At 33.1% G+C, this 25,485-nt stretch overlaps 1 protein-coding gene and 1 long non-coding RNA gene across 3 annotated transcripts in view; both read left to right on the plus strand.

Moving 5' to 3' along the window:
* Positions 1-144: 144 nt before the first annotated feature.
* LOC118682499 (uncharacterized) lies at positions 145-4,046 on the plus strand. Its single transcript, XR_011395141.1, has 4 exons — positions 145-1,657; positions 2,049-2,712; positions 2,946-3,012; positions 3,096-4,046. It is a non-coding gene; the product is annotated as an uncharacterized lncRNA (long non-coding RNA).
* Positions 4,047-4,338: 292 nt separating this feature from the next.
* haf (leucine-rich repeat and fibronectin type-III domain-containing protein hattifattener) overlaps positions 4,339-25,485 on the plus strand; it is a 45,750-nt gene continuing 24,603 nt past the window's right edge. Inside the window, exon 1 of one of the 2 annotated variants that reach the window (XM_036371411.2) lies at positions 4,339-4,664. The gene's annotated coding sequence lies outside the window, so the exon portion shown is untranslated. The remainder of the gene's footprint in view (positions 4,665-25,485) is intronic. The other variant, XM_036371409.2, reaches the window with a different exon arrangement.

Below are 25,485 nucleotides of genomic sequence, written 5' to 3' on the forward strand. Positions count from 1 at the left end.
TTGGCAACCCGTACCAAGTGTGATTTTAGTAGTAGAATTTTCGAGGCAATCCGTACCAAGTGGGATATTTTCGCGTGTGTATTATAGAAAATCTTAGAATTGGTTACTTGTAGATTTATACAATTAATATGATGCATCATCGTATTAATTGTCAATTGAAAATGATTAAAAACATTTATTATTACCAATTTTGATTGTAATTTATTCACGATTTCTTCGTATAACGAATGTTGAATTCTTTCGCAACATTTTTATACTCTCGCAACCTGTTATTACAGAGTATTATAGTTTTGTTCAACTAACGGTTGTTTGTATCACCTAAAACTAATCGAGTTAGATATAAGGTTATATATAAATAAATGATCAGGATGAAGAGACGAGTTGAAATCCGGGTGACTGTTTGTCCGTCCGTCCGTCCGTGCAAGCTCTAACTTGAGTAAAAATTGAGATATCTTTATGAAACTTGGTAGACATGTTTCTTGGTACCGTGAGACGGTTGGTATTGCAGATGGGCGCAATCGAACAACTACCACGCCCACAAAACGCCATTAATCAAAAACAAATAAATTGCCATAACTAAGCTCCGCAATAAGATACAAGATTGTTATTTGGTACACAGGATCACATTAGGGAGGAGCATCTGCAGTTAAATTTTTTTTAAAAGTGGGAGTGGTCCCGCCCCTAATAATTTTAATGTGCATATCTCCTAAACCGCTAAAGCACCTCTATTGACGGTGTGAAATCGGGTGACAAGCCCCTCCACTCCCCATATAACGGTACTGTTAAAAAATACTAAAAGCGCGATAAGCCAAGCACTAAACACGCCAGAGACATTAAATTTTATCTCTAGGATGGTATGAGATGACTTTATAGGAACCGCGTTCAAAATTAGAGAGTGGGCGTGGCACCGCCCACTTTTAGGTGCAAACCCATATGATGGTACTAACATTCTTTTTATATTTCTATGTTATGGTGCAAAAAGGGGCGAAATCTTATTACAACCACGCCTATTTTCTATATGACACCATTTTAAATTCCACTTGATTCTTTCACTTTCCACTATGCAAATTAAGCAACAATGATTATATCGGGGTATAATCGTGAATAATACGTTTAAAGTATGCCACCTTGTGACCAAAAATTGTCTAAATCGAACCAAAACTGTTCAAGCCCCTAAGTACTAAATATGTGGACCCCAGTGCCTATAGTTGACCTTCTTCCGAAAATATCAGTCAATCCACAAAGAAATCTCAAACGAGTATACCATTTGACTTTGCGAGAGTATAAAATGTTCGGTTACATCCGAACTTATCCTTTCCTTACTTGTTTAATATAAAGTTTTGACAGGACCTGAAAGAATTTCCCGGGCTTTGATTCTTGCAAGTTGCATGAGTATAAAATGTTCGGTTACACCCGAACTTAGCACTTCCTTACTTGTGTTGCAATAATTATTAATTATGTTGATAACGTCAAAACGTATACAAATTGCCTCTATATTGTCAAATCTTCTTATTTGCAAACTGGTTTTCGTTGAAAATCTAACGGTACTTTCCAAAAATACAATTAAAAGTAAATTTTCAAAACGCACTTTAAATTGGTCTGGTAAATGTTTAGGTTAACAAATTAAAATTAATTTTAATGGATTTTGAATTTAAAGGTATTTATCTTATCATATGAAATAAATGAAGACTAACCTGATTTGTGTTTTTTGTGAAATTAGTGTTTTATGCCACATATTTGTACCTTTTTTTGTGCGTCTTCAATTTTTTTACATAATGTTTTAAAGGTGTCGCCGCCGATTCCCCCTTATGTTTATTTGATTTGTCTATATTTGTCTTTATTTGTCTTTATCAGAGTCTCAAGGTAATGAAAGTGTTAAAGTGCGGAAATTTGCGCATGTATTTGTAACCGTAAAAATATTAAAGCCTTATTATTTTTTGAAGGTCCAATTTGCCCAGCGAAGCCTCTGTGTTCATTTAATTAATATTATTTAAAACAATTCTAATTATGTACCGTATTTATTTTTAATTTTTATTTCACATGTAAAGAAATCGTTTCCACCAATACTCCAATACCAATATGATTGGCTGAATGTAAAGGAGCAAATTGTATTGCAAGCCATCGAAAATACATCTTGTCGGTGTCGCCCAAAGGTTTATTCTGCGGAGAACAAAGCACCTGACCAAAATTGATTAGTCCGCTATTTCTGCTTTGCCCAATGTACCTCGAATGCGAACCTTTTTCGCAGCAAATCCCAATTAATAATTTCACTCATAGTGGATACCACCTTATATTGCTTATAAGAAACTTCGTGAATAGCAAAATATACTTTGATTTATTTCTAAGCTATCAAAGTATATTTAAAAGAAATACCCAGAGAATATTTCTGCAAACGAATCTCATGCTGAAGTCCATCTGCAAAGTTTATTAGACAATACAGCATAGAGCTAAAATGCTGCTAAATGTAAAAGCAAGAAGTGAACAGAGAATATTTCGAATTTTGTTTATCCCCACTTCATGCTAGAATACGCTTCTCTGAATACTTTTTATATCTTTCGTATAAGTCTGTCTTCAAAATGTGGCAAGCTAAAGCTCCAGAGCAAAAATTACAAGTTTTGAAACAAAAGCAGAAAATCCAAGCGGCATTTCGTAAAAGAATCGGAATAATAGTAGACAAGCACAGAGACGGAGGTAGAGGATCGTCCAACGATGGTAAGTGGCTCGAAAGGCAAAGTTAATTTGGACAAATTTAATGAATATCCCTGGATACTGCTAAAGCTTGGAAAGAAGAATAAGTTAACGTTACTTCTTATTAGAGTAAACATATTTTATATTTAAAAAAATTTTAAATGGATATACCGATCATCTTTTAATAAATTATTTATATATACAATTTTTTAGTATTTTTATATAATCGAATTTTTCTATTTTTTAATACATAAAAGCAAATTCTGAACTATTTTTCCCCCAGCCCGGAGTTCTCGAAGGGTCCGTATTTTCCAAAAAATTAAGGTAATTGGTAAAAATTGGAGTGCTTTTGATAGTTGATTAACTCGAACATTTATTTATGTTAAACGTTCTGATTGCCGATAAAGGAACATTTTCTCGCTTTTGTATTGAAGGTTGTCATGAAAAGACAAGAGATGCTATTGCTGCTTTAATTTGCATAACATTGAAAAATTACAACCATCCTTTGGAAGATTGCCGTGGATAGGGCTACGATAATGGTAGTAATATGAACGGTAAATATGAAGTAGCGCAAAATCACATCCAACGAAAACATAAGTATACAATGCTACCATCGACGCTGAAGTTAGAAATATAGAAAGACTTCTTATGGATTTCCAATTTCTGCGCGACCAGTGGAAAGAAATTTATAATGAATGCAAGATTATTGCAGAGAATTTAGAGCATGTCGAGACGATGTTTCCATCAACAAAAAAGGTACGGAAACGTCCTACATGAAAAAGTGAATGAAAACTGCAATAAAGAATAAATTTAATTCAAAAGTTGTACAATGTCTCTATACCCGTATTTACTCTCGGCGGCCTGTCAGTACGACGGACTTTCAAAGTAACGAGTTTTCGGTTTGACAAACCATCAAAATTATATTTTTTGACGTTTTTATATAACGAATGCAAAGTTAGGTTAAATATGAAGAAGCAATAAATTTGTTTAAAAAAATATGTACAGTATCAAACAATTTTGAACTGTCAAAGCTTTTGGAACTAATGCATTTCCAAGAAATCGCAATACAAATAATTAGATGTACAACATAAGATTCGTTATATTGGACGACAACTTTATGTGTTTACCTTAGCTGTGGCAATTGTTAAATAAGTATTTTGATTTGAATTCTAAGAAAATGGTATTTGTTCTTCTCTTCTTAAATAATTAGTACTAGAAACTCAAATAGGTTCAAGTGTGAGTTGGTTTCCCCAAGCAGTAAAGGTAAATATTCAGTTAAATTTAAAAATTAAAATTGGTAGTTGTAATATCTACGGTTTGTAACATTATTGCAGGCGACTTTAAAAATTGTTTTTTTTTTTTAAATATCCAGCTTTTAATTATGGTTTGCCGCAATAGTATTAAGTAAACAAACTAAATTGCTAAATTAATTTTTCCTGTAAGCAGTTCAACTGTATTCGGTTTAAGAATTTTCAAAAAGTATTTTTCTATTGCCGAATGATTACATTTTTTTGAAAGGGTAACACATTTTCTGTAAAAAACAGTTTCTGTTTATTTGGTCATTTGAAATTAGTTTGGATAAGCTGCTTCAAATAAATCCATATAATACAATTTGTAAGAAAATACATTGTGGTAATAAAACTTCTTTCGTTTGCAACAGCCTGCACTGGGCACTAAAACTAATCCGAACTTGTGTTGACTTTTGTTTGGGTATACACATTTTCTTCACTCAAATGTTGGTATTTACCACTGTATGCCGGTTCCAATATTAGCACTGACTATTCTGCTACTCCTCTGTTACTAAGATCTGTGTCTTTTGTTGGTTGAACAAGTGGGTGATGTTAGGTATTGCACCAGTCGTCTCTTGAGGTTTCGGCTTGCCACAACGGATCTGTGGCTAGCTTTCGGTTTAAACCGCAATCATTTCGGACTTAAGTGGAGAACTGTTTTTCTGGTTTTTTGTACGAAATATAGAGGTGAATACTCATGTATAAGTTTGCTTATACCCGTTTATTTGTACATATGTATATACGCACATACATGTGTCTACGAATTATAAAAAGTTTAATATCTCTCGCGTGTGAGTAAAGTGCTTCTGTTATTTAAATATTATATGTATTTTATTTGGAAGCGTTTGGCTTAAAAAGGTCTCAAAGTGTTAATTGCCGTGTTGTTGTCATCGGTTTATTAAAACATATGGGATATATGCTTGCATACCTGAATACATATGAATATAGTGCTGCTACTTCTTAATTGAAAATACTCGTTCAAACACATACGCAATAACAAATATTATTAATACTCATATTTACGAAGAGCGCATACTCGGTTTACTCCAATTTATAGAATAAAAACTTTCATTAAACACATTTCAATACTCTTACTATTTTTAAATATAATACATGTTTATTATCTATCTACATACATATGTATACTACTTTTACATAAAATTAAAAATTTTCCCCCTTCAAACCTGTTCTAAACACTAACAATGCATACATACATATCGTGTGGCGGCCAAAGCTGTGGTTTGACTACTATATACAATGGACTGGTATTATTGAGCGCTTGGCCAGAAGTAGCTGAAGAAACGTTAATACATAGTATCGGCACGATCGCTGTGCGCCGTGATGGTGTGGAATATACAGCATTCCGCTGGAGTTTGATGCTAACATGCACACACACATAAGTATGTTCATATTTATATGTGGTCGTGTAAACTAAAGCATACAACGCTGTGTCCATTACGGACAATGCAACACGCGAAAAGTTATTGAAGTTATTTTAACGATACTTACAAGTATACCAACAATATTCTTATACCGTTAAGTATAATGCAAATATTATGGCAAATTTTCTGATTAATAATTCTGTATGCGCCCGTTATGGCTTAGAAAGCTGAATAAATTTAATATTATTCGATAACAAATAAGGCGTTGGCGTAACCACTTACCAAATATATTTTCAAGTGTGCTCTTTAATGAAATGAGTAACTGAACTTCATTATCTAAATTAAAAAAGTATTGGGTGATATTGGTTAAAATATGTTGGTGAACACACTAAGTTACTTGTCAAATCGAAAACTGGCGATTACTATAAACATAATGACGGATTTTTAGCTTGGTTTCAGGAAAGGCTAATCCGCAGAGTAATTTTTATAGTTTTATTTTTTTGTAAATTAATCTATTTGAAGGTATGTAAAGTATGTATATAAATAACAATGTGATCATCTAGTCAAGCCTAAATGAAAAAAATATGATCGATTAAGCGTTTGGTTAAAACTTGTCTTCCTTATGTTGATTCATTTGTGTAATTTGTATTTTTTTTGCAAATCATATAGTCCTTTTTCAGAAGTGTGAGTTCTGCTTTTGAGCTTTATACTAATTGTGCAGTACTTCAGTACCGAGAAAATATAATTTTTGCAAATTTGATGAAGAGCTATTTGTATCCGCAAGTATTACGTACTCAATATTTGATGTCATGTTTTGTATATAAGTATGTATACATAAGTTTTAAAGGTTTATTTTAAGGAAAAATGGCTTCTAAAAATTGTTGATATTATGTCAGACTTTTTTGATATAGTTGAGTAGTAAAAAAAATAAGTTTTAAATTATTAAACTACAATATATGGAAGAAGTATGATTTACAATTGCGTAAAATTTTTTTTGACAGTAAAAAGCATAACATAAAGAAATTTTTGGCATGTTGCTGAAATGTATAGGTTTGTAAGTATAAAAATAATGGAATTCAACGAGAGTCAGTTCACCGAAAACATCATCAGGTTATTTCCGATTCGACAAGCATGAGAGACATTTCAGCAGCTATTCAAACAGACGGGCAGCACTACAAGAAAGCTGCAAAAAGTTCGCATTGCATCAATTATTTGGAAGTACTACGCTATTTGATAGTTCAGAGAATAAAAAACAATACTTTACGAAACAAATGTTGAATAAAAACTAGAAAACGGGAGTTTCATAATAATAAAAAGTAAGGAAGGGCTAAGTTCGGATGTAACCAAACATTTTATACTCTCGCAAAGTCAATTGGTATACTCGTGTTGAGATTTCTTTGTGGATGGACTGATATTTTCGGTAGAGGGTCAACTATTGGCACTGGGGTCCACATATTTAGTACTTAGGGGCTTGAACAGTTTTGGTTCGATTTAGACAATTTTTGGTCACAAGGTGGCGTACTTTAAACGTATTATTCACGATTATACCCCGATATATTCATTGTTGCTTGATATGCATAGGGGAAAGTGAAAGAATCAGATGGAATTGAAAATGGTGTTATATGGGAAATAGGCGTGGTTGTAGTTCGATTTCGCCCATTTATGCACTATAACATAGAAATATAAACAGAACGTTATACACCGAATTTTGTTGAAATGGGTTAAGCAGATCCCAAGACATGGGTTTTCACCTAAAAGTGGGTGGTGCCACGCCGACTGTCTAATTATCCTATAAAGTTATCTCATACCATCCCAAAAATAAAATTTAATGTCTCTGGCGTGTTTCGTGCTTGATTTATCGCGCTTTTAGTAGTTTTTAACAGTACCGTTATATGGGGAGTGGGCGGAGTTGCCACCCGATTTCAACTATTTTCATACTGTAGGTAGAGCTGATAAACAGTCTTGTATCTTATTGCGGAGCTTAGTTATGGCAATTTATTTGTTTTTGATTAATGGCGTTTTGTGGGCGTGGCAGTTGTCCGATTACGGTCATCTGCAATACCAACCGTCTCCCGGTACCAAGAAACATGTCTACCAAGTTTCATAAAGATATCTCAATTTTTACTCAAGTTAGAGCTTGCACGGACAGACGGACAGACAGTCACCCGGATTTCAACTCGTCTTTTCGTCCTGATCATTTATATATATATAACCCTATATCTAACTCGATTAGTTTTAGGTGATACAAACAACCGTTAGGTGAACAAAACTATTATACTCTGTAGCAACAGGTTGCGAGAGTATAAAAACAAACATCTTGAAGTGAGATATACATATGTATGAATGTAATATTAACTCGAACAAAGTGGCTAAATTTTATATTTATGCAAAAAACGTCAATCAGAATATCGGAATTCATTATATGAAAGTGTGAGGTTTAGACCAAGGTATATACTAATTTCATTCGAGTTCAGTATCAAACCATTTAATTTTTAAGAAAACTTATACACTAAATTTTATTAGAATATCACATTTGATCAACCGGAACGGCTTAAAGTCAGGTGGAAAGACGGAAATCATATATATATTGGCAGATATCGAGAACATATTTTAAAGCAATTTGATATATAATATAAAAAAATATTAATACTCATTGACCGATATATTCGGCATGAAACTGGTTAGAATAACGAAAAGCATAATAAGTAGTATATGAAAGTTGAGAGTAGTATTAAGCCGATTTTATCAATTTTTGCCAATACCACATACTACTAACATGGCACAGACTAATAAAATGCTCCCACTGTTTCATTAAGGTACCTCACATACCATCACCAATCATATGGTATAAAGTCACCCGGAAGTTTAAAAATCTTTATGTTACGTTTAAGAGGGCTATAGGAAGTATTGATCCGATTCAACCAATTTTTGACACAAAAAATACTATTATCGAGAGTTTCATCTATTTATTTTATTATATGCATTTTAATTACAATATATATTTTACACATTGACCGATATTTTCGGTAAAAAGTCAACTATAGGCAATGGGGTCCACATATTTAGTACTTAGGGGCTTGAACAGTTTTGGTTCGTTTTAGACAATTTTTAGTCACAAGGTGGCATACCTTAAACGCATTATTCACGCAAAGTTTTACCACGATACAATGATTGTTGCATGATTTGCATAGTGGAAAGTGAAAGAATCAGATGGAATTTAAAATGTTGTTATATTTGAAATAGTCGTGGTTGTAGTTCGATTTTGCCCATTTTCGCACTATAGAATAGACATATAAGAGGAAGGTTATGTACCAAATTTTGTTAATCGGTTAAGCAGATCCAAAGTTATGGGTTTTCACCTAAAAGTGGTCGGTGCCACGCCCACTGACTAATTTTGAACGAGGTTCCTATAAAGTCATCTCATACCATCCCAGAAATAAAATTTAGTGTCTCTGTCGTGTTTAGTGTTTGATTTATCGCGCTTTTAGTTGTTTTTTTAAGGAACGGCGGGGTTGTCCCCCGATTTCACCCTTTTCACACTGTCAAATTCATTTGCCTTCAGTGAATTTTGTTATTATAGCTTTAGTGGTTTAGGAGATATGCACATTAAACCTATTAAGGTATACCAAATAACAGGCTTGTATCTTAGTGTGGAGCTTAGATATGGCAATTTATTTGTTTTTGATTAATGGCGTTTTGTGGGTCTCTTCCATCTTACAGTACCAAAAAACATGTGTGCCAAGTTTCATAATGATATCTCAATTTTTACTCAAGTTACAGCTTGCACAGACGGATTCATCCTGATCATTTATATATACAAGGTGCGTTCCAAAGTAAAGAGGACTTTATTAGATTTCTGGAACAGGCTAAATCGATTTTCAAACCGCATCACAGCGTTTGTATGTGAAAGTAAAATACAGATCATAACTGATTATTTATTTTTCTACAATTTTGCATTCTTATAATGAAATATATGAATACAAAATAAGCTTTGAATGAAAATATAAATGTACATATGTATATCTGTTTAAACAATCAGTTTTCGATTGCACGAGTAAGTTTTCAGAACAAAAATAAACATTGAAATAACATATAAATGTAGATATTTATATGTGAATATTCTTGAAATTCCCTTTCCTCCATTCGCATGCCCAAACATAAATAAATATATGTATGTATGTCCCACTACATGCCTTTTGTAAAAAAAAAACATTCGCGCAAGCGACATAAAAATCCGTTATTACTTCTATATATTCTAAGCACACTGCATATAGTACTTTTATATGTTTACTTATCATCATTATTTCATAGTTTTTCAATTTAGTCCATTTTATCTAAATACGACGCTATGAAAATGCAGCCCAATCGGTAGTCGTAGTATTTCAAAAGAACATAAGTCAATTTTCAATAGCAAAGCACTACAAACGTGACAATATAGCCGACCGGCATTGTCGCAAAATTGTCGATTAAAACAAATTTTGTCAACTCGCGACGATGTGCAAAATTCGGCGTCAATATGTATGCGAGCTCGTATGTATGTACAAGGTGGGTTCCAAGGTAAACAGGACTTTTAAAAAAAAGACAGAACAAATGGTTTTATCAGCAAAATCAATTAGTTTTATTCAAAATAGTCTCCTTCTGCTTTAATACAGCTTTTTGCACGGTCCCAAAGCATGTCGAACGAGTGTTTTAGCTCGTTGCCCGGTATGGCCGCCAGAATGCCGGTGCAAGCCTCTTAAATGGCCTCCACGTCTGCATAACGCTTCCCTTTCATCGGCAAATGCATTTTTCTGAAAAGGTAGAAGTCGCACGGTGCCATATCAGGTGAATACGGGGAGTGGTTGAATGTTAAACTGTGATTTTTGGTCAAATAATCGGCCACAAGCGTCGATCAATGAGACGACGCATTATCTTCGCGATATTTGGGTCGAACACGTCGAATACGGCGCACCAAACGCTTCAAAACTCCGATTTTTTGGGTTTCGGCTCAGTTCTCATTTATGTCCTCTCGACCACTTTGAAAACGTTGAAACCACTCGTGCACTCTGCTACGGGATAGACAATCATCGCCATAAACTTGTTTCATCAATTGAACCGTTTCGGTAAAAGTTTTACCAATTTTAAAACAAAATTTAATGTTGGCCTTTGTTCGAAGCTCATTTTTGCACCGATGACAAAAACATACTGCACTTAAAACGCAATAACTTCACTTCCAATAGATGAAATGTCATGAAATTTTTACTGGAAGTCGATAAAGGATTCTAACGCACTAGTCGACATATAGATGGCGCCACTAGAGTTTACTTTGTTACTTTTTTACTGTTTACTTTGGAACGCATCTTGTATATAACCCTATATCTAACTCCATTAGTCTTACGTGATACACACAACCGTTAGGTGAACAAAACTATTATACTCTGTAGCAACATGTTGCTAGAGTATAGGTAAATATAACAACATACAAAAATAGTACTTAAATACATATGTATGTTATTACATGTTTGTATTCGTAATGCTCATTACTAAACAAACTTTTCATCATAGGAAAGAAGAATTCTATGCATGATTCTGGCTTTAAGCACATTTTTATACTCTCGCAACCTGTTGTTTTTGCTCAAGCTCTAACTTGAGTAAAAATTGAGATATCTTTATGAAACTTGGTAGACATGTTTCTTGGTACCGTGAGACGGTTGGTATTGCAGATGCGCGTAATCGGACAACTGCCACGCCCACAAAACGCCATTAATCAAAAACAAATAAATTGCAATAACTAAGCTCCGCAATAAGATACAAGACTGTTATTTGGTACACAGGATGACATTAGGGAGGGGCATCTGCAGTTAAATTTTTTTTTTAAGTGGGCGTGGTCCCGCCTCTAATAGGTTTAATGTACATATCTCCTTAACCGCTAATGCTATAATAACAAAATTCACTGGAAGGAAATGTTTTTAGTACTTCTATTGACGGTGTGAAAATAGTTGAAATCGGGTGGCAACTCCGCCCACTCCCCATATAACGGTACTGTTAAAAACTACTAAAAGCGCGATAAATCAAGCACTAAACACGCCAGAGACATTAAATTTTATCTCTGGGATGGTATGAGATGACTTTGTAGGAACCGCGATCAAAATTAGACAGTGGGCGTGGCACCGACCACTTTTAGGTGAAAACCCATATTTTGAGATCTGCTTAACCGATTTCAACCAAATTCGGTACATGTCATAGTGCAAAAATGGGCGAAATCGGACTACAACCACGCCTACTTCCCATATAACACCATTTTAAATTCCATCTGATTCTTTCACTTTCCACTATGCAAATCAGGCAACAATGACTGTATCAGGATAAAACTTTGCGTGAATAATGCGATTAAAGTATGCCACCTTGTGGCCAAAAATTGTCTAAATCTAACCAAAACTGCTTAAGCCCCTAAGTACTAAATATGTGGACCCCAGTGCCTATAGTTGACCTTCTACCGAAAATATCAGTCAATCCACAAAGAAATCTCAAACGAGTATACTATTTGACTTTGCGAGAGTTTAAAATGTTCGGTTACATCCGAACTTAGCCCTTCCTTACTTGTTTAAATTATTTTTATTGAGGTTACAAACACAATGACACCAAAAGAATAGCAAAAACATTACATATATCAAACCAAAAGTACATAGCTGTATTGCATGTATGTAGATATATGCAGTATACAAGTATTCATACGTACATAAGTATGTATTTTAGAAATGTACATAGTAATGGTATCAAAATTTGTTGATCCATAATACTAAGCTCCATCCAAAAACAATCTGCACTATCAATTGACTTTCTCCACTTTCGTTTGTGTTGTACTGAAAGCTGTATTTTTTAATAATGTTACTATATATGTACAAATTATAAGTGCTAATAGGTAGATGCATGCGTAGAAATCTAATATAGGTATACGTATGTATGAATATGCACATGTATGTATGCGAACAGTACAAATACATGTAGATATGGTATAAGGTGCCATTGCAGTTTGTTATACTACTTTGTCGCATTTAGTACGCTTACATAAGTGCATGAAGCGGTTTTATTTCCAATTGACGATTTCGATGAATTGGTAATTCAACCCACTTTAATGGTTTTATGTGTGCTTATTGGGCACATTTGAATAATAACTAGAAAAAGGTAATCGATATGATATGATGAGTTTATTCCTATTTAGTTTCTTTTTAAATGAGGGTGGGTGTGACGTTATCTAAGTCAGAAGTAGGTATCAAATTACTCCAGAATGTAAACTGTCCGCCATAATGTAGCCCCGGTAGAAGTAGTTTTCTTAACCCGATGTCAAGGATGACATGATACGAAACTCTTTGATTCGAGATTGAGCTGTCGAAACCCACATTTTTTATAACATTTGTCAATCATGCCACTGTCGAAAGAAAATGGATTGAGTATTTTAAAAATAGCTTTTGGGTATTTTGCATTTCGATATTATTTTTAGGTGCGCGGTTCCCGAGTAAGCCTACATCACGCATATACATCCCTAAATACGTGTATTTATATTATAAAATTTTTAAAACATCATATAACATAAAAAAAGAAATATATTTATTAAAAATACTATAACAAAGAAACAATACAAGTCATAATATAATATTATGGTTTTATGATTAACATTTAAAATTAAATTAGCAAAAAAAACTTTAGTTGCACGTTATTCAAAAGTATTTTTGTCGTTCCTTGAAATTTCGTTTCGCACTGCTTTTGTTAGCTTTTTTAGAGGGTTTATTTCTGGCATCCCGCCTCTTTTTTGATATCAGCTGTTCAAAATTCGCTAATCTTAATAATCAGAAAAAGAGAATCACTGAAAAATTAGGGAAAATGAGAGAGTCTCACATAATGTCATCATTTCCGGTGTCTAGTCCCAAATAACGTTTCTCTTCAATTGAAACGCATGCAGCAGTGTTACCAACTTAGGGGGTTTTCCCCTGAATTGAGAAATTAATAGAGTTGAATGGGATTTTTTTGATGGTGTTATATTTTTGGAATTATTTTCAGGGGTTTTCTTAATTTTTAATATTAATTTTTTGGACTGAAAAATGGGTTACAGATTACGTTCATATGGAGACGTAGTAAAACAAAGCAAAGCAAATTACTGGACAACCTCATCTATTTACGCTTCGACAATTTGACACATTTTTATTATTTTCCAATCTTTTTCAAAGTGATAACGTTGAATCTACCATTGAATATATATTTTGGTTATACAAAAATTTGTTTCACCGACTTGTTATACTATGTTGTTTAGAAAAATTGGTAGATTCGAAATTGATTGAGTTTAATTCAAAGAACCATCTGATGCACATAGCTTTAATGTACTTTCGATTTGATTTTATCGATATGGCACATAAGCTTGCGCCCAGAGACTTATCGAATATTAAAGAAAAATTTAAGAATTTTTCTTTTTTGTTTAGCAAAACAGATTACAAACAGGCTTCCAGACAACTGGTTCATATTAACAATAGTTGCTGATTTGCATCCAAATTTAAATTACTTCGGGATTGAGTGGCACCAAATAAGTACTAAGCAATGGTCAAATACTTCCAACTCAGCAGCTTTTTAATATGAAGTATTTAACGCATTTGGCTGTAAGCGCTTCGAAAATGTCTAGAAATTTGAACTGGCATTTGTTGTTTGTACATACATATGTAGATGTAGATTGTAGAAACATATAATATAAACTGAAGAGAACTGAGAATAAATCACCATCAAACGCTGTACACACAGTGAGAGCGCCTCAAAATTAGCGTTTTTTATAACATTTTGCATTGTAGCCAGATCAGTCAAAATAATAACTTTTGGGCATTTAAATTAAAATACCAAACATTTATTAAAATTAAATATTATTATACATGTATCCGTTAAACATATGCAGGAACTATTTAAACCCTTTTTGTGATTTTGTGATATATTAAAACTTTTGATTTTTGAACTTTCAATATTTAACCAAGGAATAAATGACAAGAAAATTGCGCTGTCGTGCAGTCGTCTTTGTGTTCAAAGCACCAAGGTCAATCAATACGAACAGCCGGTTTTGACCTAAGGACGAACTGTTTCTCACTCGTATAAATGGGTGCTAAAAAAGTTATTTAGTTTTTGTAATAAAAACAAACATGTAGTACTCTATATTATTATGGCAAAATCCAATTTGGTTTTGCTTAAATAGTAATAGTAAACAAATAAAAGCGCAATTAATTTCGACACAAAACCTAGTCAAAAAATCATTCTCACCTCATTTGATGTTCTCTAATATATAGTATAATATTTCCTTTACTACTACGATTATAGTGACTTTCCCGCTTTTCGATAGTATTTTTGTACCTCAACAAACAATCGAAAATTCATTAGAATATTTTTATTTGTCGTTTTGTAGCGTTTCCTTTACAGGAATTCTCCTAAAAAATTAAAAACAGATAATTCTTTTAACTCAGGCACTATATTAAATTAAATCCTTCAATGTTTGCATTCCTGCTTCTTTACATAAAAGAAAAAATTATTGACGTTAACTCCAAATATGTAGAATAAAAATATATTATAAAAGTTATAACTCGAAATTATTATTTGGAAATATAAATTAGCCCTTATACCTTTTAAATCAAAGAAGTATCTAACAATAATTAGTCAAAATTTTTTTCACTTTTGGTTTGTTTTGATCAAAACGGCAACCCTTATTGTAAGACCCTTTTTTTCAGATATAAAAGCAAAGCTTTAATAAAAATGTTCAATAAAAAATATAATTTTACGAAATGGGCCTGATTTTACCACAAATAACTCGGAGATCAATTTATTCTGTTATGAGCAGTTCGCTATTGTCGAACTTGTTTGCAGTGCATTGTAAATTGCAAGAGTCGTGTTAGAAGAATTTATTTGGGTCAGTTGGCTTCTAACATATTCCGGCTCAACAAGCTTGTGTCAACAAGTACCGTTGCTGTGGTTGTGGTCTTTTTTTATCTTGTATACATATCTTATGTGTCATGCATTGCTTGCACACTAATGTAATAAAAACAATTTGCAACAGTTGCACATTTCAATGCCGTAACTCTACTGTTTGTCTTAGACATGTGTACACAAGTGTACATATATGTTTTAAAGAGGGTGATAACAAATTATCGTTACTTTCGAGAGACCAGAGCCAAATTAGGTGTAATCTAGAGTTGTTACCAACTCCCTAACTATAAAACATTTGTCCTATTTTCAGTTCTCGTAATTATTTGCCTTAACCTTTATCTACTACGAGCAGAAATGGTTTTTATACACGGGATATTCAGTGCAGAAACCTAAAATTTTAGTTCAGTTTAAATTAATGACTCAAATATAACAATTTTGGGATGTTAATTTTAGTTTTTTTTTCTAGTGGGCATCTTTTCTTAACCACATTGTAGTTTGATTCTTAAAATGCATTTATTTATTGCAAATCGGTTCTTTCTCTTACCCCATGCCCCCAAATTGCATTATTCTAGTTGATTTAATACCTTTCAGATCGGTCATTATGCAAGATATCTCGACAAAATAGCACCGATTAATTTTTCACTGTATATATGGTTCATTCATCAGCTTTGCTTTGTATTTCATTTTTGCATAAAAACTAGTAGATTCAGTTTAAAAATCGAATTGACCTGTTCCAGAAATATAATAATTTGATCTGGTATCGAAATTAAGTGACTTGTTGTGTAAACTGAATTCACATGTCTAAATTTAATTTAAAAAATATATCAACTTCTAATGTGCACAACTTTCTTCCTTGCACACGTATCTATAAGGCAGGAAGGGGAAAACCGCTGGAGAAGGGTCGAAGTTTAAGGGAAAGGTGGAAGAGAATATTTCTGTCGGAAGCGCTCTATTAACTTTAGCTACAGGCTACCAGACCACTGTAGTATTTTTCAATCAGAAGAGGCTGTAATCAAAGTAGAAGTAGATGTACTTATTCGAAGTGCAGCTTTATTCAAAGGGATGTTCATTTAATCCGATAGCAGAGCGGCAATACTCTTCTTGAGCTCGCTGACAGTGCGCACAAGGTTAGTCAAGGCTTTATTAGCAACAACATCAAATGACTCTGTTATCAGAATGGTTTGGGTACTTGGTCATAGCGAAATCGCTGGATACTGCAAAGCTAATCAACTCGCAAGAAGCCTTTCTCCAACGTCCAACGTGTGAGCTCAATAACAACCATCACCAGTAGGACAGCAAGATCCTTCATATTTGCCCTTAGCATCTCGCCAACATGATATACTTTCATATTGGTGCTCATGCGGTGAGGCTAAACAGTTTCTAGGACGCAAAATGTAAAAGCTGCATGAAGGAAGGTGAGGTGGGAACATGTAGACACTTTCTCCTCCACTGTCCAGCTTTCGCTATACTAAGGCTAATGCAACACGGTAGTCATACCTTCTACGAGCCAAGCGAATTGGCTATATTAGCTGTATCAACAAATATGTGGCAGGCTCAAGGCACTTTGTCGTTGATATATGACGGTCTTTTTGAGTTATACTTATTAGCATTGGGCATCACAACGACGTTTCTAGCTGGCTAAGTGGTTATTCTTGACTTTATGATTATTAGCCTGGTGATATATTTATGCTTAACTTTACTAATCTTTTGGGACAAATATAAAAGTATTGGACAGAAGACAGTTCCATTCAATTTTATAGCAAACAAGTAAGGAAGAGCTAAGTTCGGATGTAACCGAACATTTTATACTCTCGCAAAGTCAAATGGTATACTCGTTTTAGATTTCTTCGCGGATCTTACCGCTTTGTTCTATGTTAAACGATATTTTCGGTAAAACGTCAACTATAGGCACTGAGGTTCACATATTCAGTACAAAGGGGCTTGAACAGTTTAGAGAATTTTTGGTCACAATCATTGTTGCTTGATTTGCATACTGGAAAGTGAAAGAATCAAATGAAATTTGAAATGGTGTTATATGGGAAATAGGCGTGGTTGTAGTCCGATTTCGCCCATTTTCGCACTATAATATAGGAATATGAAAGGAATGTTATGTGCCGAATTTGGTTGAAATCGGTTAAGCGGATCCCAAGATATGGGTTGTAACCTAAAAGTGGGCGGTGTCACGCCCACTGACTAATTTTGAACGCCTTTCCTATAAAATCATCTCATACCACCCTAGAGCTAAAATTTAATGTCTCTGACTTGTTTAGTGCTTGATTTATAGCCCCTTTAGTATTTTTTAACAGTACCGTTATATGATGAGTGGGAGGGGTCACCCGATTTCACCCAATTTCACACTGTAGGTAGAGGTGCTAAATATATTGCTATTTTGTTATTATAGCTTTAGCAGCTTAGGAGATATGCACATTAAACCTATTAGGGGCGGGACCACGCCCATTTAAAAACAAAACATTTTAACTACAGATGCCCCTCCTTAATGTGATTCTGTGTACCAAATAATAATTTATTTGTTTTTAATTAACGGCTTTTGTGGGCGTGGCAGTAGTCCGATTACGCCCATCTGCAATACCAACCGTCTTACGGTACCAAGAAACATGTGTACCAAGTTTCATAAAGATATCTCAATTTTTACTAAAGTTACAGCTTGCACGTACGGACGGACGGACAAACAGTCACCCGGATTTCAACTCGTCTTTTCATCCTGATCATTTATATATATATATACTTGTAACTCTATATCTTACTCGATTAGTTTTAGGTGATACAAACAACCGTTAGGTGAACAAAACTATTATACTCTGTAGCAACAAGTTGCGAGAGTATAATAAACAAGATTTCGTAAATAATTTTGTAAGGAGACAACAGGAGCTCAATGGTCATACACCATACTGTAGTATCGATTCCTTTTATAAAATAGCTTATATTCTTTGTGGGACTTGCGTGTGACGTGCGTGCTATCATTACAATCAACCACCCCAGGTATACAAAGTTTTTCCAAAAAATGCCTCTTATATTTGCTAAACCAGAATGATGGAATACAAGATTGCGCCATCCGCCATTTTGTAACGTAATTATTTTGAAATGAGAAGAAGAAGGAGTCGGCTGTAGTATACCGTCCCAGGCTTTCGGGGATAAAACGGATATGGGCGGATAGAGGAGATTCTCCAGATCAAAAATATATATAGGTATAGCCGCGGGAAATTCTTTTTGCGTTGGTTCCTGTATCTAGAGTATGATTTCTCTGTTTATTTTATTTTTCTTCGTTTGCAAAATATATTAGTGTGGCAACACTGGTGTTTTGACATTTACAACCCTTTTCATATTGTCAAAACTAATAAAATTGAAGAATGATTTAAACATTGAAATAAAGCTATTTTTGCAGCATATAATATAAAAAAAATGTCTAAAAACGAATTAGTGAAGTGTTAGTGGATATAAAAGTGAAAAATATAAGTATATAACTAATTTAAAATCGAAAAAATGCGTACTTTAAATAGTTGAAATTTTCAACTTTAAATGTAAATATCTCGAAAACTAAAAGTTTCCTGCGGCTATATCTATATATATTCTTGATATGGAGGATCTTCTCTATCTGCTCATACCTATTTTATCTCCGAAACCCTGGGACGGTATACTAAAGTTTTACCAGAAGAAGTATAAAATAGCATGTAAGTTGTATATGAAAACTTAACCACTTTTGTTAAGTTTGTGAAGTAGACTTAATTTATGAGTTTATAGTGAAAATTTTTTAGTGAAGTGAAGAATAATATTGAGTGAAAATATTTTGGTAATTTTTAAATAAAAAAAGTGAATGATTAAAAGTAATAATATGTGGTGTTACTTTAACGATAAGAATTTCAAATAAAACTTTGCTTTATCCCTTTAAAGCCTTCTCCTCATGGATAACATGATTCGAAATTCTTTGATTCGAGAGGGCGCTATCAAAGTGCACAATATTTGATAGAGGTGCTACTGGGTGAAGGAATAAGTTTAAAGATTTTTATTGTATTGTTTTGGTATTTATCGGTTCCATTTCACAGAAAAGTATACATAATCATTAGTTTTAGAAACTAGACGCCCTATATTAGACCCTAATATATGTACATATATATTTTATTCCCAGAGGATTTGCAAAATTAACCTTTTGATCTCATAAAACAAAACATTATAATATTTTGAAACACTTACATGTCTTAAGTAACCCATATTTGAACGTTACTTCTGTTTCTGGGCTAATTCTATACTTAATTAACAAATATATTTTGACAATTTAATCGGAAATCAAAGAGTCCTTTGCAACGCGAAGTCATTTAGTTTGCTTCTTACCTGCTTGTAGCTGGCTATCAGGAAGAACAATACTGAACGAATTGAGAAGTTACTCTCAAAAAGAGCGAAATTAGCAAGAAAATATAAAAATGTTGTTTTAATAATCACATCTATCAACACGTAAAAGTTAAACAAATAAATTTTTATTTTCAAAATTCGAAATTGTTTAAAAAAAATTGTTTTAACAGTTGTTTCTGCATATGGCAGTGGCTATTTTCTGCTATTAGAAATTTCACTACCAGAAACTAGCAGCTTTCTATGCCCTTAACATTCATTTAAATATCATATACATATGTTGACCATCCTAAACGGTTTAAAATCAGATGGAAGTCGGAATATATAGGATATATTGGCATAGAAATGGAAGGGTTGATTGCATTAATTTTTGACATTGTTCATGTATACTTGAGAACTTATTAGCAACAAATTTTGTAAATGTTTCAAAATTCTGAATATCAGTTATATGAGGGCTAAGACCCGATTTTATCCATTTTAGGCATAAGGTTACACTCATTGGCCGATATATGTGGTATATAGTCAACTGGAAGGGATGTATTGATTCGATTCAACCTACTTTTGACACACGGTATATAATTACCAAAGAAACATTTTCTCCGAATTTCAATAATATATCTCACAGATTGACCGATATACCAAAAAGTCAGCTAAACGCACTGGAGTTCACATATTTGGCGTCTGGGTTCTTGAAAGTTATGGTCCGATTCTAACCATTTTTGTGTGTAAGATGAAATATTGTACCTTGAGGACACTATTTGTGCAAAGTTTTATCTGGATAAATTGATTAGTTCTTGATTTGTATGCTGGAAAGTAAAAAAATCAGATAGAATAAAATTTGGTTATATGGGAAGTAGGCGTGATTTTAATATAATTTCACCCTTTTCCACATAGTAATGTAGGAATGTAAAGATAATATTACATGCCGAGTATCGGTTGGGGATCTCAAATGATTTGTCCTAAGCGACTTTGGCTGTCATAGCTTTAGTGGTTAAACCTATTAGATTTTTTAAACATTTTTTAGCCCACAGGTGCCTCTTGCTACTGCAATCTCCTGTAGCAAATTACAGTTTTATATCTTAATTTAGTGCTTAGTTATGGCATTTTATAAGTTTTCGATTAATGGCGTTTTCTGGACGTGGTAGTGGTCCGATTACGCCCATCTACGAATTCGTCCATACTTTTTTGCCAAGAAGCACATGTACAAAGTTTCATTACGATATCTCAATTTTTTACTCAAGTTACAGCTTGCACGGCGAGACAGACGGTCGGACGGATAGACACTCACCCGGATTTCAACATGTCTCGTCATCGTGATTTATTTTTAGGTGATATAAACAACCGTTAGGTGAACCGAACTATTATACTCTGTAGCAACATGTAGCAGGAGTATAACAAATGCCATTTCCTGCAAACAGCTGTTTCAACGTGAAATATACCGAATTTGAAATTAATGGAATCATTCGGTTTACAAATTACCGTAATTGAAATCATTCTGTTTGTAAAAACGAAATGAGATCAATTTCATTTGGTTACTGGAGCATGACTGAATATTTATTTTTTATTATCTTGTGTTGGATTTGTAATCATCAAGTTACTCTCACAAAGAGCGAAATAGCGAAAAAGTAAATAAACGTTGTTGTTGTTTTTGATAATCACACCAGAACAACACTTGAAAATTAATCAATAGATCTTGTATTTTCACAATTCAAAACGATAAATATTAACAAAATCAAAGTAAATGCTCAGATATATGCATGTGTACATAAATAGGTAAGAATATGTTTGTATTTATATACATTTGGATGGATTTCTGTGTACATATACAAACCACATTTCTGGTTAAGATATAAAAACAAAGAATGCAACAACGATGAAAGCTGAAGAAGCTCAAGGCCAAGTATGACATCATACAAAGTCATTGAAAATAGCAAACGAAAGGAAATAGAGATTTTTAAGAGAAATGCTTACTTCCCATGTATTTTGACTGAATGAACCTTATTTGAAGAATACATCAAGAATGAATCTTTATTTAGCTTTCTCAATTTTAACTCAAATTTTGTACGCACATATCAAGCTCAAGGTGGAAGCGAATGCGCTGTACCTATGATTGTTTACTCCCAATAAAATACATCAAGTTTTAAATTAATGATTAGAAAAAACTTTGAAGGAATAATGCATTACTTTGGGGTGCTGAAAGAAAGTTTTGAGTGTCTCAAATAACTAACTAACTACATGGTTAAAGAAGAATTGAATTTATTAAGTTTTTTTATGTAGGATTAGGGTTGCTAAAAACTAATGCATTAATTTTGAAATAAAACAAAATTATGCTATTGGAACTTCAACACTTCTATTGCGTATTTATACTAGCGCGAGTATAGTTGCCGTTCGGTAACAGCATATCAAAATATACATAACAATCGGCTACTTAGTGAAGGTAACTAAGTTTGCATTCGCCATTTTTTGTATATTATATGTTCAGCCCTTGTTATAGTAAATGCGCATTTTTATTTATTTACGAACGTTTCTAATGTCAAAGTTTTCCAGAATTGATCTTCAAAAAATCGCTCATTTTTAAATACTTTGCAATTTACAAGTATTATTTTTTTTTTGTTGGGAAATATTTTTTTGAAATATACATTGTCTTTTTATGTATGAATCTGATTAAACAAATATATTTAACTGTAATAATTAGCTTTAGTAGCAATCCACAAAGCAAAATTATGTTATAGTATCCAACGCAAGTATACCTTAAATTCCAATCCAGTAGCCTTCCGCAATAGGGGTGTAAAATAAGAGTTAATGCATTAAAACTGTAAATGTAAAACATAATAATAACAAACATAAGAACTATCTAGACAGTTACGAACACATATGAAATAACATTTTTATTATCAATGGTGATAAAGTCAATAGATTATCGGTATAGTTCAGGGGAGTAAATTTCTTCACAAAAAAGTTGGTAGCTTTTGGCATTGGTGTTTCTATAATTTAAATGTTTTACTTTTTAGTAAATCAAGTAAGGCAAAAAATATTGTAACACCAATATTATAATACTGCAGAAAGGCTACTGTTATAATAAAAATGTCAATCTATTTTTGAAGAAAAATCGCAAAAACATATAGAAGAGGCGTTTGAATTTTCACTTTTAAGAAAAGATAAAAAAGAGATATCCTTAAGGAATGCATTTCTCGAATGAATATAAATAGCATTTTCAAAAGATTTGTCCAAACCGAATATTAACATGCCTGCTATCATATTATAGATAAAGATCTAGTGAGCTGCAGGAGGATTAATGCGGAATGGAACGAAGCCAAACTGCTCAGAATAGCGCAAACAGGAACTCCTCAGGGGGTGTATGGTCACCACTGCTATGGTCACTTGGAGGTAATGAGCTTTTAGAAAATTTGAAAGGAAAGCACGCAAACTGATAGCTTGTGCAGACGACATAGCTATACTAGTGACGGGGAAGCTCCTTGACACAATAAGTAAAGTGATGGACAACGCTCTAAGAACCTAGAAGTAAATGCCGATAAGATGGATATGCTACTCTTCACATGGAGGTACAAAATCCCGCCATGGAAAGTCCTGAGACTCAACGAGGTTTGTACCTGGGAATAATTTGGATAGCAAACTGAAGTGAAAAGTCAATGTGGAGAAGAGAGTTAAAAAGGCCAGTGATGCCTTATGTGCATGTAAGAAAATGCTGGGGTCCACATGGAGCCTATCACCTGGCCTCATGCATTGGTGTTACACAGCGGAAGTCAAGCCCATTTTGCTTTACGGTGCATTGGTGTGGGGAAAAGCTCTTACAGAAAACTGATGGAGCGGATACAACGACTTGCTGCTCTCTGCATATCGGGAGCACTAAGAGCCACTCCAACGGCTGCACTAGAAAGGTTATTCAACCTACCGCTAATCGACATTGCAGAGGACAGTTCTGGAATTCTCCACAAGGACTAAGAAGTGCAGGGAAGTAGTCGTGAGAGAGACACTGGAACACCTCCTATGCTTCTGTCCAGCATTATCCAGATCTCAGCTTAAATAACTAGGAGCTTCGCAGTTCAAGAGACTAGATAAAGTATCAAAATTAGATGTCAAGTCGCTCTTAAGGTTCGCAAAAGGCGTTGACGTCCTATATGACGAATACTTCAACTAAGTCTATGGTAGTAGGCTAGAACGTTGCCTAAAATTTTCAAGCAATAACAAATCTTCCAATTAATGTTTGTTTCTAGTCACATTAATATTGTAATTAGCAAAGCAAAGTAATTGCTTTAAATTGCATTCATTTTACAAATGTATTTACTAATTTAAATACCAAGACAAACGTCAAAATTGTTTTTGTATTAAAATTGGAGTGTACAATTGGCACAACTTAGACTTGTATACGACTTAGGTTGTGCGCAAATCGATAACTCTTTTCTTTGTTGGATTGGGGGGCAAATTTTTCTTTGGTGTAAACATTTACATTTTGCTGTGCCAAATAAAAAGTAAAATTTTCATAATTGAAATTCAAAACAAACGCAATTGCGTCGTTTGGATTTTTTTCTTGTTATTTAATTTAAATTTATTTATTAAATATATTTTCAAAATGAATAAAATGTATGAAAAATACTTTTCTTTACTAATTACAATATTAACTAAACTAAAAAAAATTCATTCATTCGCAAAAGTATTACTAATTGAGAACTTGAGACAAAAAGTTAGCCGACTACTACGCTCCTTGCACTGGGTATTCATATGTATGTATATATTTTATCTTCATATTTTGTTTTAAATGAAGCTTTCGAGAATGTAGTTTTTCTTCACCCATCAGAATGGCAACCGATAAAAAAAATGTAGTAGGTGTCATGAATTCGGATATTATAGGTTTCATCTTCGAAACAGAAATTGTATCGGTTTTGGATGTCACAGAAACTAATTTTGTCCGTTTTGTTATCAGAAACAGAAGAAGATAGTCGTTGACCGATTTTAAATGTACGTTAAGCAATTAATTTATTTTATTATTACGAATTTACGTGTCTCTATTTCTATAGCGGAAAATACAAGAATAGAACAAAAAATGCTATAATTATTGAGGGAAAAAAAATTCAGATATTTTAGGAAGTTTAAAAAATACCATAACAAATGCAGCTTTATTTAGGCGATATAAATCCGTAAATTAAGCAAGTAAATACATACAAGCATACAAGTATAAGTAAATGCAAACTAATGCAAACCCCTGGACATCAAGTGGATTACTGTGATTTCTTAAAATCATTCTTTTAATTTTTTCGTTGCTTTCTTCCAATAAAATTAAAGATAAAATTCCGGAACTCATTGAAATCTTTAATAGAATTACTTTCAAATTTATTAATTTTCAAGTTTTGTCACATTAGTAAACCGCTTATTCGAATATTAGTTTAGAGTATATTCGAAAAGGCGAAAATCCAATCAGATACTGTGACACCATTGAAAATTAGAATTGGTTTTCAATTTTGGCAATAAAACAAATCTGTCTTGGATTTCATAACACCTCAGATTGTACATGTTTTTAAGACGCTCTTCCAGCACGAAGCCTTAGACATTTTAAAATTGTGTAAATCTCATAATTTCTGAAAATTAAAGTCCAAACTTTAAATTTGTTTTTAATGAAACGCTTATTTTAAAGGTCCTAGTCTATTTAGATTTTAAATTTTCGAATTGTAACCCGATGCTTGTATAGCTGTTTTATAGCTTATCCAATAATTGGTCAAAGAAAATATTACTCACACTTTTCTTCAAAAATTTATTACATTAGGTAAAATTAAATTTTCCATAATTTTTTTTTAATATATAAAATGAAATATTTTATTGAA

Source organism: Bactrocera oleae, chromosome 3 (assembly GCF_042242935.1).
Source record: "Bactrocera oleae isolate idBacOlea1 chromosome 3, idBacOlea1, whole genome shotgun sequence".
Taxonomy (NCBI): Eukaryota; Metazoa; Arthropoda; class Insecta; order Diptera; family Tephritidae; genus Bactrocera; species Bactrocera oleae.